The 17,726-nt window shown below is 37.8% G+C and overlaps 1 long non-coding RNA gene across 1 annotated transcript in view; it reads right to left on the bottom strand.

The window, feature by feature from the left end:
- Window positions 1-11,158: 11,158 nt before the first annotated feature.
- LOC309447012 overlaps window positions 11,159-17,726 on the bottom strand; it is an 82,520-nt gene continuing 75,952 nt past the window's right edge. Inside the window, exon 3 of the long non-coding RNA XR_014185542.1 lies at window positions 11,159-11,268. This is a non-coding gene — a long non-coding RNA (uncharacterized lncRNA). The remainder of the gene's footprint in view (window positions 11,269-17,726) is intronic.

Here is a 17,726-nt window from a genome sequence, read left to right as displayed (position 1 = left end):
CTATAATATCATTATGTACTTCTAAGACCAAAGTGGCAAGCTATATTAAAAAAACACTCTACAACTTTTTGTGACTGAGCATTCTGATCACAGGTGAAATTCCTGGGAAAAGACGAAACTATGCAAAGTCTATAATGTACTCACACAAGTCTGAAAAAACAGTGTCAGGATAAACAAAACTTGACCCAAACTTTCTACAACATTAAAAAGTCTTTCTTTTTTTTTTTTTTCTCCAAATCAATTTATTTCATATTCATTAGAAATGTGTTATCTTTAAAAGCTGATTTAATTTGAACCTTTGACTTTCTTTTATTTCTTTTTATACATGCCTCTTTCTGTCCATATGCTATCTTTGACTCTTTTCAAAAAATTCACCTCACTAGAACTCTGGCACTGAAGTCATACTTGTTCCACAGAGTACCAGCCCTTCAGAGACAGTCAGTCCTTCCTTTCTGCATTGTTTGTGAACCTTTTCCACAAAAGAGTATAGATATCAACACAAGACAAAATTACTGTCATCATATTTAGGACCACTATTTGTTTCTGATGCCTCAAGCAATATACTGTTTCTCTAGCTCCTTGCAGAAAGCAGTACAACTCTAAACACTTGAAATTTTAACCCAGTTCTGCTAATAATTAAATTGTGCTTAAACACTTGTCTAAATGTACAGTACTTCCTTGAATACGTACTTCAAAAAATGTGTCAAAAGATAGTAATGATTCAGGCCAAAAGAGTTTCAGTCATTCTTAGATTTTGACCATATCACAGCAAATTCAGTGATACAAAACCTGAAGAGTGACATTGTCACTTGTATTATTATTTTGCATATTTTTCTAAAATTTTTTTTATTACATATTCACATATATAAATTCACATATACTCAAAATTCAACACCAAAGAGCCACCTGCTGTAAGATACATTTGTAGTCTGTGAGAACGTCTTCTAACTTTAGTTTACTCTGTGCTTCCCAGACCTGGGACAACACTGAAATTCAACAGGTTTTCCGTTGTAAGTTAGCCACTTGTGCTGTTAGGAAATGTTTTATTCAGAGACACACACAAAAATGTTTTCAGTTAAACCTATTGCTGTAGAATACAAACAAGACAGTTCGTTTATCTTTAGTACTATGTAAGCATAACTGCTACTGATTTTTCCAATTTGCATATCATTCCCATTCTGCTTTATGGATTCATTTTGGTATGCAGCACTTCAGGGAACCAGTACTGTCTACAGTGCTTAAGTTTTTGTGATGCCAAAGGCACTTTTCAGAGTTGTTCTTGTTATTGTCTTCTTTTGACCATGCATTGAATCAGAAAAGTAAAGAGTTTTGTGGAATGAAGTAGAAACTGCAAATTGGAATGAAAGAACTTTTAAAGAATAGTATTTTTTTTTTATTGTTCTATTTAATTGCATTTCCACAGATAGAGAAGGAAAAAAACAATTTCAGCAGGCTTAATTTTGGCATCTGCACCATTGCAGTCCTTTAGAAAGCCCTGTGAAGACTGAACATGTAACAACAAAACTACTGATAAAATCTGTATGCTCATCCTCAAGCACACAACACTTTAATCTTAAACCTATTCCTTCCTCATTAGCATTTCCAAACTCTTGTTGATGAAAACCTCAGAAGAAACATGATTACATGATTCAGAAGTTTCTGGGAAAAAAAAAAAAATAGTTTCTAGTAGAGCTTACTTTTAAGCTTAATGCATGTTTATCTTTTAGATGTGCTTTTTCCTCTGGCCTTTATCATGCCAGACTATCTATACATCAGGTTTTGACAAGTGGAAGGATGTATATGTCAAATAAAATTTAAAAATATACTTGGAATATTTAGAAATAACAGTAAAGAAAAACAAAAAACAACAACAAAAAATAACCAAACACAAGTCAGGATGCCAAGTCTTATAAACTCACAAAAACTGTCAGGGAGTAGAGACCAAAATTCAAAAATTCTGCCAAGGTTTCTTTGACAAGTGCTGAGGTGTTCATGGCGTGAGGGTTGTTTTGGGGATTGGTTGGTTAGTGGGTTGTTGTTTTTAGTTTGGGTTTTGGTTTTGTTTTGTTTTTAAGGGAATTGATTTTGTGATTTGGAAAAGGGGTTCATTCTCTTTTCAAGGAACTGAGCTTTTCACAAACACCATTTGCTTTTTTAGAGATATTTTCAAGTGTTCATCTGTAAGCTAACCAACTCTAAGACATGAAAGTTTTCACTGAGAGAAGCAAGGGAAGAAAAAATGCCAATGCAGAAAAGCTGAGAAGCATTAGGGGGTGTGGGTGTGGGTGTGTTCACGTTTTTTTTTTCTTCGCTGTACAGAACTAACTGAAGAGACTCAAAGCATAATGGAGATTTTTCTTTACCAAGTGTCTCACAGTCAAATGGACTGAAAAAAAAAATCCCACTTTGTCCTTTAAAATTGAGAACTTTAAGTTAAGAACTGGGAAGGAAATTAATAGCCAAAGGAAATTCAGATGTGAGAATCGAAGTTTTGTTGCCTGTCTCTAATGGCTATCATTCCATTATTATTCTTCTTTTACATATTTTTTCTTTTTCCCTAATCACTGAAAATTTGTCCCCATCCTTCCTCTTGCTCATATCAACATTTTATCCTATCTTTCTGACAAAAACACAAAGCCTCCCCAAAAACAGGTTAATTCCTCCTCCACTCCAATATATCCACTGCAGAGAAACATAACCGGAAATGAAAGCCTTAATTTCTCTAGTTCTTCCTGTTGACACTGTATTTGTTAATTTGACATGAAACTGCTTAATTTTCTCAAAATGCAAGCTATATGATTTATCAAAGCTTTAAGGATGCAACGCAGTCTGTTCATGAACCAGTTGCACTGCTGTGGCAGCTGTATGAGTGCACCGATAACCCAGCAAATGCCCTCAGCATACATACTATTAATGGAGATTTCCCACCTAGCATCACTGCTGTGCCAGCACAAACAGACTTAAACTGGGAAAAAAAAATGAAAAGCTTCATTTTGCTTTGAGAAAATAATAAATTTCATTTAAGGTTTGTCCAATACTAGAGTTACCTGTACACAAGTTTACAAACAGACACACACAAGCCATGAGACTGCCAGGACAGGTAAGAACTGAATTAGACTCATCTTCCTGTCCAAATCTCACTTTTTAAAGCTGGATGTGCACACTTCCATGAAGGCCAAAATCATACTTTTTCCTTCAAATTCCAGTGGTGAAAGATGTTATTAATACTTCATACCCTTCTAGGTCTCATCAGTCATGAATATGAAGATAGCAGAGATGAGTGACAGCTCAGCCTTAGCTCTTTCCTGGCTTTGAAAGTTTGCTATCTCAGCTGAATTCATGGTATTTGTGCTCTTGGTGCAAGACTATATACAGCATATCATAAAACCAGTCCATAAAACATGTGATGACATTACTTACTTTACGCAAACCACAATGTGCCCTTTTGTCCTCCAGATAGCGCTTAAAAATATTATAAGTTACCTAAACACTGGCTTTTGTGTCTCGGTACAGAACTTTCTGTAAAACAGGAATGTATCAGAGGGGAAAGAGATATGATAGAAAGTTACAGCTGCAGCCTGCAACAATTGTTGCTAATTTTTATAGAGTGTTTTTTTCTGTATTTCAAAAGGCATGAAGCAGAGGTTACAGGAAATCAATAGTCCTCTCAAGAATCAGAATTTACGAGGAAAAATATCTTACTTTGTACAACTATTTTGTTCATTACTTCTATTTTTTGTAGAATAAAAGCATCATACATCAATATGTTCGCTATAGTTCATACCAGATCCTCAGTTACAGCAGAGCTCAGCCCCCTTTGTAGCTACAGCACACCCTTAAAAAAAAAAAAAAAAAAAATAAAATAAATAATAATAATAATAATAATAATAATAATAATAATAATAATAATAATAATAATTTGTGACAAACAACAGTAAATTTCAGAAGATATATGGCCTCTAAAACAACTGTCATTTAAGGATGTTTTCACTGTTGTGACCACAAAGCATGTCAAAAGCTGCCTGTTTTCTGTTTATTTTCTGTATGTGTAGGGTCAGTAAAGGCTGAGCCAAAACCTGAAGAAATTTTCGCCCCAAGAAACTTCTGCTCGAGTCCTGCATATTCTGAGTATCCAGCTGCAACCCATTCACAAATAAAGCTCCAATAGATATGGGTGAGAAAAATCAGGAAATGATTCATCAAAACAAAATACGCTGTAGAACCAAGAATATTTGACTGTCACAGTTTGTATGGGTGTTTCTCTGCTTTCCCTGGCTCAACATACTCTGTGGTTGCAAACACAAATGCAGCGTTACCTTGCTGCCAGAGTGCACCTACTCAAACAAAGGAAACAGGAGCCCTCCAATGCGCTGCCCACCCACTGCCTTTAACACAATTATATTGTTAAAAAAAAAAGTGTCGCTGATGGAGAGGCCGTGCCTTTTTTTCTTTCATCAAGATTTCTCTTGGTAAACAACAACATCCTTGGTGTTAATAAATTTCTGCTTTTCACTGTGTGGATGCACTAAATCTAATTAATTTGGTAAGTTACAGGTTCTGCTAAAACTTCTGATTTTCTAGATCATATTATTATTAAGCTTTATTCATTGAACATTTACTTTCTAATTTAGATCCATTTACAATCATTCTATGCTTTGACTGTTCTGTATCCCACTGAGAAAAACACAAAATTTTTATACCTCAACTCTCTACCTACTCATTCCTTGCTGGCAGTGGAACACACAAAGAAAAGAGGGAGTTTACGAAAACAGATGTTTATAACCAATGACCTTAACAACTAGAGGAGTCCCCAAAGTCTGGGAAACCTCATAGACAAAATTTGTTAGCAGTTCCCTCTCCTTTCCACCAAGAAACCTTAGTTTGGCAGTGCCTGTTGGTCATTGATGCAGTATCACACGAGCAAGGGGATACACTCTGAAGAAAAGAGCTATATTTAGAAAAGCTGAAAAACATTTAAAATATTTAAATAGCTTCTCTTTTAAATTGCAAATTAGGTGACATCATTTACCTTCCTTCAAGCAAATGGTTCATAATACATTGTCATTAAGGGATTACTAGGAAGTGGCACTCAACACCAGACCCATTAAAGGATTTATTCACTCAAAACTGGAGGCTAAACATGATTCAGTGTATTCTTGGTATCTCTGCCAATGCTTCAAGCTATCCTTGATCTAGAGCTCACTGGGAGGTTGCAAGATTCCACTGTGCTCACAGTATTAAGCTTTGTCTTTCCAGTGTTCACATTAGCATGGGCATAATTCTGTATTATCATACAATCTTGTGGCTCCTATATATGAGCTGGCTGATGCTGTTGTCATTCAGAATGTAAGTGAAAGCTCTCAACAGCTGCCTGTCTGCTTTCAACCCTTTGCAGCTTACTCTGAAGCTGACCCTCGCACCTGAAATGATTTACTACTACATGATTAACCAGTAACATAGTTTACAATGGAACAGAAGAACTCTCACTTTCTTTCCCTTGTTTTAGCCATCAGCTACCTTTCCTAAAGTTTCTGATTCAGCAAATTGTAAATTTGAATGAACAAAATATAGTTGTCAAGCAGACCATGGAACTTGTCCATTTCACCTTCAGTTTTTATAATTATTTCATGATTATCTGTTTGTTGTGTAATTTTCTGGGATTGCTATGAGATGAAATAAAGTATACAACAGTTATTAAAATATGACCCTTAATTCCTTTGCTTTTTTTCCCTAAAAGTAGTGTGGATGCAGGGTTATGTCCTCAGTGATGCAGAACTCTCTTCTGCCTTAAATGGTTTCTCACAGGTGTTTAATAACATTAAGCTTCTTATCAATTTCCCATTAGTGCCTCTTCAGCAGTTAAAGAAGTGAGATTAACTATCCCTCCTGAGCACTTGCAGTAATACATGACTGTGACTTTATGAGGCTGTGTACCACAAGAGAGACATGGTTTGAGCTCAGCAGAGCCATATGCTGATATGTCTTAATAGAGCTCTAGGCCTTCACCAGGTCACTGAAAGCACAAAAGAACAAAGGCTGAGAACAGTCCTGACAGCCAGCAATGCCACTGCTTGAACATCACCTTTTCAAATTCTCTTTCAAAACTAGCTGTCTAAGCCACCCCTGTATCCAGGTATTTCTTTGTCCTTTTTCTAAAATCTTGATTGATTTTATTCTTCTCTCATTCTCATCTTCACTAATCTAAATCCAGTCCAGATAAGATTAACACTACAAGGGAAGTGGATCACAGGTGGAATAATATGGACATTAACCTAACCAAAAACATCAGAGCATAGAAAAATACCCTTGACAATTCCTTGGGATTTGGTGTCAGTTCCTCATCCTCTGATCTGTTTCTAGAATGCAGAATTTTTAAAGTCTCTCCTGCTTGCAGCTGTGTGCTGCAGAAATGTCTAACTCTCTCCAGGGATGTTACCTGAGCCCTCACACGTCTCCTCAAGCTTCCATTTCCATCAGTGGGAAACAGAGGAGTGCCACTGAAAAGGTTAAGGTTCACCTAGTTACTCAGCCTCAACAAGTGGGTGGCCAGGATCCCTGAACGAACCATGGAGTCCTTCTTCCGTATTTTCATTAGAATCTTTAAAAACACACTGGTGGATGTGGGATATGGTTAAAACAAATCAAAGGATTGCATATACTAAGTGTATCAGATTTACAGCATCTGCATGATACTTTCAGTCATAAATTATTGCAGCTGTAAAAACAGAACTACTGAGATAACTTGAACATGGTTCTGATAAATAAGAAATCCTAACAATAATGTGGCAGTTCACTGGTCAGATGCTACTGTCTTGGAGGAAGAATTGACCATCTATTGAGTGAATATTAACTGCCCGAGTGATTACTGGACAAAAGCAGTATTGCTTACAAAAGAATTAGGAATCTGTCTCGAAAACAACATGAGAAACCTGATGAGAAATCATTCTCTTGAATTTGAAATGACATACACCTTATATAGAGAATTGTGTTTAGTTTTAGACATTTTTTTTAAAAAAAGATGAGGAAAATAGGGAGCATATAGTGATTTTAGTGGACAATTGAATTTTAAAAAGGTCTAAACTGAGTGAATTCATGTGTGACATATAGATGTTACATATAGCATTCTTCTGAAAACCTGATACATTCAGCTGCTTTTCTGATTTTGAAAACAACAATGATTTTTCCTTTGGAGACTATGAAAAGTCAGTCTGATCAATTTAAAACATTGTTGGGATTAAATATATGTACTAAACTGGCTCGTCCCGAACAGCAATAGTGTTATCACGAAATATTGTAGCTATTTTGGTTTTAAAAGTTGAAGGACAGCAATGGAAGAAGAGAGTAAGAAAATTATGTAAGAAAAAAATCACAAGTGGGACAGCAAACAAAAATGAAGACATGTTTTAAAGACCATCTATTACTATTCTTTTTTTTCCTTCATCTTGAAAAATAGCAGGGAATGAAAATCAGAAATTATGGGGAACTGGGAACAATTTTCACATAGGAATCATACATGCTATAACATGATGTACGGATGAAAAAAAATTCTTTTGCAACATAGCACTGGATTGCAACTAGGAGGATGATCTCTCAGATAATTCAAGATAAATATGTGCAGGGAATGCAATATTTTAAGGCCACAGGAAAGAAAAAAAGAAAAAAAAAATAAAAAGAGAAAAAAAAAAGCCCCAACCCAGGCACAGTACTTAAAGGCAATTGAAAAGGTAAAAAGGTAATGGAGGGGAAGACACAGGTAAGTGGAATATAAGAAAAGGGAGAAGAATCAAAGGAGCAGAGAAAGGACATTCACACGAAATAGGGAACTGTTGATAAAGCCTAAAAGAATCTGGGAGAAAGTATGAATTCTGTGGAGGGGAATTAACACAGCTGATCTGCTGAGCATCATGTGACCAGCAGCAAAATTTTAAAAGTTATGTTATCCTGTCATACATTAAACAGCACAGCAGGCAAAACCTCTTTATTTTTATTTGTTTTCCTAAAAGATTTTCAATATTTTTTCTCAGAAAATTGTTAATCCCAAATCTACTTATGTTCTTAAACAAGAACATAAACCTGAAGCAAAAATGGACCACACACTTTTAAGAGAGGGCTTTTGTAGAAAAGAACTATGCCAGAATTGTTATGTATAACACATCAAATATCTTCTTTGGAGTTACTTCAGAAACAAGTGTATAGCACCAACTACATTACAGATTTTAATAAAAAGAATTGGGAGGGTGAGACAGAAAGCTAGTCAAACACAGTTTAAAGTTCTCTCAGATTAATTTTAGTACCACATTGTCGCAGGGGAGTAATTCAGGGTTCTGCTTGCTGCAGAACAATGTTTAGATTTCTTAAAGAAAAGTGCGACTTAAAAGAGTTCAGTGGCAGGTTCACTCTATTATTTACTGCGTGGGGGAAATATGCCAAAGCGAATGCTGCTTAGCTTCTCTCCAGGTGTCTGTATCCATTCACGAAGCAAACTTTCAGGTGTCTTCCCTTCATGATAACTGTTCAATCCAGGGGCTGTGTCTTGGAGCTCCAGAGACAAACTTTCAGGTAAGGCCATATCCGTCGTGGTGCAGAATGTCACAATTCCTCTTTCTCTGGTAACTGCTCGCTCTGGAGTCTGTATTTTAGAACTCCAGCAGCAAACTTTCAGTCAAGGCCTTATGACCATATGCAGAGCAGACTTTCAGGAGACAAGATTCTCAGAAAATAAAAAATTTAATGGAGTAGAATAGCAGAAGGGCTGGGTCAAGCTGGGTACCTGTGCAGAGGTCCACCCAACCATAGAAAACTACAAACTTTTATATATTTACAGGCCATTCACACCAAGATCCAGTCCAATAGCAAAGGACCAACAGGTCCTTTGCTCCCCATTGGACACTTTTTCCTTGACTCCATGTGGGCCTTTGTTTTTTTCAGTTGTAGACATCGGTTTTGGTCCATATGCTTGAAGGTGTCATTTCCTTTCTTCTCATTGAAGTGCAAAATAGATCCCACTTTGCAGATATCTGTAATGTCTCCGTGTTAGCCTTGGATTGTTGTTTTCCCAGTCATTCCATTTTTTCTAGCAAAATGCAAGCTAGACTTTATCTTGCAGGCGTTTAGTGTAGTCTGCAGTTGTTTTTGGTAAATACAAGCAGGACCTTAGAGCTTAAAATTTTAGCAAAACTGGTCTACCAAGTAACATGAATCAAAGAGTGTACTAAAAATCATACAACTTTATATTTCTAAATAGTCCGTTACATTTGGTGTGCATCTACTTAAGCTAAATGATCAACATTGAACTTGAATTGGGCTCATCCACTGACCTGTGAGTAGCAAAACCACTGCCATACAGCTCTCTTATTTAGCAGTGAGGGCTCAAAGTGGGCTCATCCAGGCTGTTGAATTTATAGAATGAAGTGGTTGACTCGTTGTCAGTTGCATACAGTAGGAAAAGTCTGCACAAGTCTCCCTGTGCCCACAAGCCACTGGCATTCAATTTTGCTTCCTTGTGCGTCTCCTGGGAGGAGTTCTTGGCCTGGCTGTAGCTCAGGCCCTTGCCTCCTCTGGAACCTGGACCAAACTGCTGCTGGTTTGGCGGAGGGGCGGGGGGGGGGCGGGGGGCAGGTACCAAGTGCATCCGCCACACTTCACCCCCTTGACCACAGTCAACCCACTTCATTCTCTCATAGAGTGGTAGTACGGTTACCTCTTGCCTCTGTGTCATAAATACGTGGCATGTTGTAGTTTAGTGGTAAGAGTCCAATTGTTTGATAAACTATTTGGTTTAAATACTAATATTTATATACAGTGTTAGCATGCATGTGAACTTATGTTTAAACAAATAGCTTCAGTAATATAGAACATTACTATAACCTGTATTATCAGGGTGTTTCTCACAACAAATCGAGATCCTTTGCTTTTATGTGTACCGGGCTTTTATACATAAAATGATTGCAAGTAAAAAGCACAATAATGTTAGAATTAACAGAATTACGACTGGATGAAGCATCACTTTCAAAGTTCCTGTTGTGGTTTGTGACCATCCAATTAGGGTCTTCCACTCCAGTCCCAACAGGACTTGATGTACCTTCAGCAGCAATAGGATGATATATTGTACTTTCATCTTACAGGAAGCTGCAAGACAAAAAGATGAAATAGACTGGTCTTGGCAGGGTCTGCCAGACAGATTATGCCATTAGAAATATGGGAAAATCTGTTGTGCACTAATTCTGCATTTTTTGCATTGCTTTTATCTTTCTCTGTAGGAATCTTAAAGATATATTGTAAGGTGTCTTTATGATTATTCACAGGCCTATTATATAAACACAGAGGTTCTACTTGTGGTTCATGTGCTTTTCTACATCCCAACTACAGTCGCTTGAGTGTACTTACAATGTTCCTCCTTGCCATTCTTGCACCATTCCCATATATTCCACCCCCATCACTTGAGAAACTGCTGCTGCTGGTGCCAGCAAAGACAGAGATGTTCGCTTGTGCTTGTGAGATGTAACACGGAGCGATTTATAGAGATACATAATAAACACATTTAGGAAAAGAAATAAACATATCTGTACAATGATGTTTTGAATCAGGTGTTCCATTCATTTTGTTGAATGAATCATTCATCCAGGCATCATCAGTAGATTGCTCCATTTGATGCAAGAAGTCTTGGAGATGTTAAATGTTGTCTTTCATGTTGGCTGATTCATCAATTATGTTGAAGCAACAGATGTTTTTAAAATTGAAGCAGTTTTTTCAACCATTACCTACTCAGGAAAAACAATAATAAAAAAAAATTATTTCAAAATCCCTTAGCATAGTATAATTCAGTAATACAGCTACCAGGTTTGTCGTGTTGGTAAAACAAATTCTCAAAAGATCTGCAGCTGTTGGTCTTTCCTTAATACAAAAGGCAAATGAGTTAGTTACAGTAGAGGCAAACCGAATCTAAATATTTACATATTGGTCTTGTGGAAACATATCCAGAGCATATGCTTGTAGTACAAGATCACAAAGTACAACAAGCCAGCCTGTGATAGGGCAGGAAAACAGGAGAGCCGTCAACTTCCAGTAATATACACACGTTGCTCCAGCTCTTGCAGCTGATGTTAGTCTGGGTCTGATAATCTGATGTGAGACAATTACCCACACATTTTGCAGAACTGCAGCTTGTGCCTTTTCAGATAAAACTTCAATGCAGTGTTGCATTCTTGACACCAATAACACTGTTCCAATATTGTCTCTTGATAAAATACAGGTATTTATTGAAGATGCCTGAAACACAAGAAAATGAGAATCTAACGTTAGCAAAGGATGGACATCTAGATCAGTAGGCTGCAGTCCCACTTCACAATCCATTGGTGTAAATAATTCCATTTCTTCTGTAGTTAGTCCTGACACTGTATCCACAGCAGCGTATACATACTGCCACCCTCTAGACTGGGGCAGAGGGCTCACACAATCAACCTGACAGGTATTCAAGGCCCACTGGCCATGTTTTATCTTTCCACATGGCCTACATAATGCCCTTAAATGTGACTGTGTACAAGTAGCACAATGATGTGAGCATGTTTTACAAGTATTTAACAGCAAAGGGGTTTGAATGTGAGCGATGTCCCATGTGTGTGCAGTATAAGCTGATTCATGTCCACAAACTACATATATATTTATAGCTTGAGCTTGGAGCTCAGCAGAGGTCATAACATTTGCTTGCCTGTTGTTTTGTGATTCAAGTGTATCAACCTTATTGTTTTCTTCTATTAACCCTTCACAAGGGGAATCCTCTTCCACAGAAGATGTGGGGATAAAAGTTCTCCAATGCCCTAAAAATCCTAAAGAGGCATGTAATTGTTTTACCACAGCTGGTAGAGAAAACTGCTGGACCATGCGCTGTACCTTATCTGGTGTTTCTCTAAGCTGTCCACGCCAAACTGTTCCTAAAAATACTACAGTAGCACTAGGACCCTGCATTTTAGTCAGATTAATTGTCCAGCCTTGGTCTTGCAAATGCATTTTCAGAAATCCAGCAGCCACTTCAGTTTCTTGCTGTGTCAGTGCCCCTGTGTCTATTAAAAATTTCACCAGTTGTCCTCGGGGGACATCTGGAATTAAAAAGTATGGGTCACCATCATCTACCTCTTGATACTCATTTGGCTTTTTCTTCTTTTTTGGACACATGTCCTGCAATTCCTCCCTCAGAGGGAGAAAAAGGTTAACACTCCTCTGAGCAGGCAGTGGAGCAGTTGAGAGATGTTCCTTTTTCTCATTACTATCTCACTTCAGGAATAATTCAATGAGACCCAAAATAATACTGGAAGACTGTCTCTGGATTGCAGCTTTAGGAATGCCTAGTGCCAACATCTTTCTCCACAGTCTATTTCTCCACTTCCAGGACTCTGCTTGAAAGTCTTTAAGTATATTTTGCCTTGATTCAATTTCTGTCCCCTGTGGGTTTGTTCATTTTACTGGTCTTACTCAATGAGCAGATTTTTGTTCTGATCTCTCTGCTGCTGAGATATCCCACCCCATCTCATGTTCATAAGTTATAATGTCATGCATTAATTCAGCCCATGTGGGGATTGGGCAGATGGCATTGGGACCTAATCCATCACTGTAGTGTGTGCCTCTCCTGATTTAATCTCGTTTTGCAACCAGGTGGGGTTTAAGAATTGCCCAGGCCCCTCTTATCAGTGGTTGTAGCCTTACATAATCAACTGTGGCAGGTATTGGGGTTTCATGTACTCCCCTCTCATACATCGCTTGTATGTAGGCAGCTTTTGTAATAACTGTCTGGATGTCATCAATAGATTTTATGAGGATCATAGAGTGTTCACCTTGTTCCATAACATCTGTTCCACCAGCCCAATAAGCTACTCGGCTGGTAATAGAGTGGCCCTCATCAGTCGGGTTAAGTCCCATATTCAAGAAAACTCCTGGACCCCAGAGCCATTAGATTCTGTTCCATTAAGCATTATTCGGTCACCACTGGTTAGACAGACTCACCACAAATACTCTGTTTCAGTTTCACTTCAGTTTCTACTGTACTTTTCCTGTAAATTTGCCAATCACACTGGATCCCAGGAAGTAATCCACACATGGCATTGTGGTGCACCACCCTGGGGCCCGCTGGATGCTTCTGTATTAACAATAGGTCTGGCTCGATATTCAGGGGAATCCAAAAAAGGCAAGGAATCATCCTCCCTTAGATCACCATCATCAGGTTCACCCCATAAATTTCCATCCCATTCTTCAGGGGACACAATTAGTTTCTTAATCTGTAGAATATCAGGGAGGTAAGGAGTTCCCATAAGCATCATTTCAATTTTTTCCTCTAATTTTCTTATCCCTTTCTTCTTGTAGCTGTTTCTGCAGCTGCTGAATTTTCAAGGACGATAACAATTCAGCAGCCTTTTTGCTGTTACTTCCCTCAGATCTTGTTTTTCCTTATTCACGGTTTTCCACTCCTCACAAGCAGTTTCTAAGCAAGTACATAACATTTTGCAAATAATCCCCTTTCCATCCTTTATCTGGCCCTTTGCCACTGTTAGCTGTTCTCCCACAACTTTCCAATCATTCCAATTAACACAAGCCCATTCCTCTGAGAATTCAGGACCAGGAATCACACCATGCCTCCATAATCAGTGACAATGCCCGCCATCCCACTTCTGACACCAAACTGAATCTGAACTAAGTCATTGCTGAGTGCACCACAGACAGGAAAGTTTGTTGTACATGGGTAAACAGTGAGAACACAGGGGTAGGAGAGGGTGGTCCTATTGAACAGGTTTTAGGTTGAATACATTATGGTTCCATGTCAGGTTTGACAGTCCTGAAATGACACTGGCACTGATGAAGTTTAATAGGATTATTTGGAGGTAACATCACATTTGTAAAGTTTACAGAATCAAGTGATGTCAAAGCTGGATATAAACAGCACTATCAGCAGCTGTGTTCTTCTCTTTGTTGCCATGTACTATCCAGTCTCCCACTGCATGGCTCTGCTATCAATGGCACAAAGAGCAGTGAGCTCTCTGATGTTCAGTGGTGCTACTTGGCACAGCTTCCTACCAGGAATGTGGAAGGGATGGTAATGGGGAATGCTCCTTTTTCTCTTTCTTCCTTACAAGTAGTAGCACTACACACTAAGAACCATCTCAGGTGAGGCAGAGGTAATATTTATTGGATGTCAGCACGTTACTGTGAATCTCAAGAGTGTCCAAGGGAAAGGGTTATTCTGTGTGCTCAATACACATGGAACAAAAGCCCTGCTGATGTGTAATTCAAAAAGATTCACACAAACCACAGACAGAATCATAAAATCATTTTGGTTGGAAGACATCGTCAATATCATCGAGTCCAACCATAACCTAACCTAACTCTAGCACTAACCCATGTCCCTAAGAAACTCATCTAAATGCCTTTTAAACACTTCTGGGGATGGTGACTTCACCACTTCCCTGGGCAGCCTGTTCCAATGCCTGACAATCCTTTCTGTGAAGAACTTTTTCCTAATATGCAATCTAAACCTTCCCTGGCACAGCTTGAGGACATTACTTCTTGTCCTATCACTTGCTACTTGGGAGAAGAGACCAACACCCTCCATGCTACAACCTCCTTTTGTGTAGTTGTAGAGAGAAAGAAGGTCACCCCTCAGCCTCCTTTTCTAAGGAGGCTAAACAACCTCAGTTCCCTCAGCCGCTCCTCAGCAGGCTTGTGCCCCTTTACTCACATTGTTTAGCAGAGACATAAATCTGCCTGATCTCAGGCATCCCAGCTGTGTTTGCCTGACCCATAATCACATCCACTGTTTGCAGCCCCTCACTTTGTCTTCACTTTCCTTGATACCAGCCCCACCCCTGCTAAGTATAAGTACTCCCTCAGCTCTGGGTTAGTGTTAAGGTTAGGGTTAGATTTGGAAGTTTCCTTCCTAGGCAGCTTTTCCTGTTAGGAACATGCCTTCTAGCATCTGCCACATCAAGGCCACATCAGCTGGCTGACTTGCAGTCTGTTGCTTAGAGAGGGTATAAGGAGATATATTTCCCCTTAAAGAGCAACTTTTGGGTCAAATGCTCTCAGACTTGGAGACCATCCTGTATCTCCCATGTTGATAATATTCTTCCAATGCAACAGTGAGTGTCTAAGAGCATTGTTACACAAAGCAGCCCCATACAAATTGTCATCTTCCCTCACCCACTGGGAGTGTGTGAAAGCAGTCCTCATTAAATCCTGAAATAGCTATGTATATTCAAAATGACCTATTTGTCTTTTTGAAAAAGGTCATTCTATCTTATTTCTGCTAGTACCAGTTAATTGAGATGTGAATGCTGTGCCTGCTTTGAACCCACTGTAATCATTTCAAGAGGGGTACTAAGCAGTCATAACTTTATAATGGCACTTGGCCCTTCCCGCTGTCAACCTGTGCACAGGATTTCAAATCATTACATTTGAGAGGAAAGGCACTCCATGCCTTTATGTTTTCCCCAAACACTGAAATTCTGCACTGTTAATGTCTATCAACACTACATTTTTTAATATCAAAACCAGAGATTTACTGGTCATGTTCTAGACAACATACAGTTGTGTAAAACCATGATATTGCATAAGGCCATAATAATAATACATTTGGCCAGAGAATATATGTTAAATTTCAATATATTTTTCCATACTGAAATGTGATTGACATTTTTCCAGTGTAAATCATGCTTATCATATTTAGAAGCTGCTTAATTGGAAGCACCTCAGTGGAAACGAAATACCATTTCAGCTTCTTGAAACCCACAGTCACTACTAATAACTCGGTTGAGATAAAAGTGATATTATTTCTTGAAACCCTGTATAATCCAAATGTACACCACCTGAAATACAGCCTTTAGCAGCCACAACAGAGCAGAGAATTAGCATGAAGTAGAAAAGGGACAGGTAGCTGGAAAAGCAGTGGAGTGAACACAAACTCATAGCCACTAGCAACAGTGAATAGACTTGCTAGTGACAGGTGCACTAGTTTAATGGCTTAGTGATTTTATTATTAAACCATTATTTAGTAACTGTCATGAACTGCATCAAATACAGTCCATATTTAAAAGAAAATTTCATTCAAACTAATTGTTAAAGAGAGTGGGATAGTTTTGTGCTATGCCAAAAGTCAAATTGACACCTAAAACAGAAGAGACTAAATGTTTTAGTCTTTAATATTATTATTTCCACCTGTTAAGGAATAATATTTTCTTCTAAGTTACTGGGCTGTTGAAATTAAGTTTTACAAAGCATCGTTAGTCACTCAAAATAAATGTTTTTTCAGGAAAATACTTGCAACTAGCTTGATGATAAATCACATCCAAGTTATTTCCTGTAACAAAAGGATAATACAATTTAAACAAAAATGACTAGACAGTGGTTTAAGAGGGTATGAATCAAAGAGACAACAGTTTAGAAGTATGTAAGTTATTCTGTATGTTTTATACTTCTCTGTCCACCTTCCATATAAGTACTGGAACTTAATGTTCAAACTAGTATGGGATAAAATTGGGATTTTCTTCCCTGTTGTGATTGCTCATACAAAGATACAGGAAGGGGGTGAAACAGGTCAGTTCTTACTACCTTCCACATTGCAGGCACATCGAACTTTTAATCATATACCACCTTGTAATGTACATTGGTTACTACCACTCCAGTTTTGGGTGCTGCACTGTTAACAGCAATTTGTACCCATTTTTTAAAGCTGAAAACTCATCTTAACAATTATTTTCTGAGAGGGAAAAAAAAAAAAAAGAGTAACTATGACTTCATGGAAAGGTCATAAATCACCCACATTTAATTGTTCATTAGAGAGACTGACTCTGAATACTAAAAAAAAAAAAAAAAACAAAAAAAAAAACAATTCTCTGAGTATAATATGTAAATATGTTTCCTTTTAGACTCTGGGCTAACTTTACCCATAATTCTGGAAATCACTATCTTCAGCAATATAAAAGCTCATCAATTCTTGCTTATTTTCACCATAATGTGACACACAAACAGCACTGTATATGGTTTCATTTCTTTTCCTGTATTGCATGTTATTCAGTTTGCTAGTATATTTATCGTCAGTTTTATAAATTTGTTTTTGAAATCTGTTCACTTATGCTGTTGCATCAGAAGCAGGGTAGTATTATCTATTGCCTATAAGAAGATGCTATTTATCTCTGTCTTATTTAAATGCATTATATTGTGTTAAGAGCTGACACAGTTCAAAAGGAAGAAACCTGTATCCCTTTATTATTACATTAACATGCTAGACCATTGTTTATCTTTTTTTTCCCCACTAAATACTTGTCTAGTTCATTTTCAGATGAATTATTTTTGCTGTTTCTACAAGTGTTCAGGCTCTATTGAACTCAAGTGTGATATATGACTTCAATGATTTCTGTCTTCAGTCCACATTTGAAATTAAGCAGATACTTTAGAGTCAAATAAAAGAATAATGTGGGTGGAATTTAGGTACTCACACAAACTAATGCAATCCTAAAACTACTTTACAAATGCGTTCCACCTCTGGAGACACCGAAAATCAATAAGCTGGAAGCTATTGTTTGGGGTCTTTTCCTGTAAAGTTATCTACTCTGCAGTGGCTCTGCTTCTGGGCTTCTACACAAGCAGCTCAGCTGAGATTATTGTTGAGTAGTTCAATGCCTACTTGAAAGTAAATGCATTTCCACCCAGATTTCCCAGTGGAAGGACTTTTGTCATACCACGGT

This window comes from Streptopelia decaocto, assembly GCF_964273445.1.
Source record: "Streptopelia decaocto genome assembly, chromosome: 1".
Taxonomy (NCBI): domain Eukaryota; kingdom Metazoa; phylum Chordata; class Aves; order Columbiformes; family Columbidae; genus Streptopelia; species Streptopelia decaocto.
Note: the sequence above shows the minus strand (reverse complement) of the source record. Positions and strands in the feature narration are given on the sequence as shown.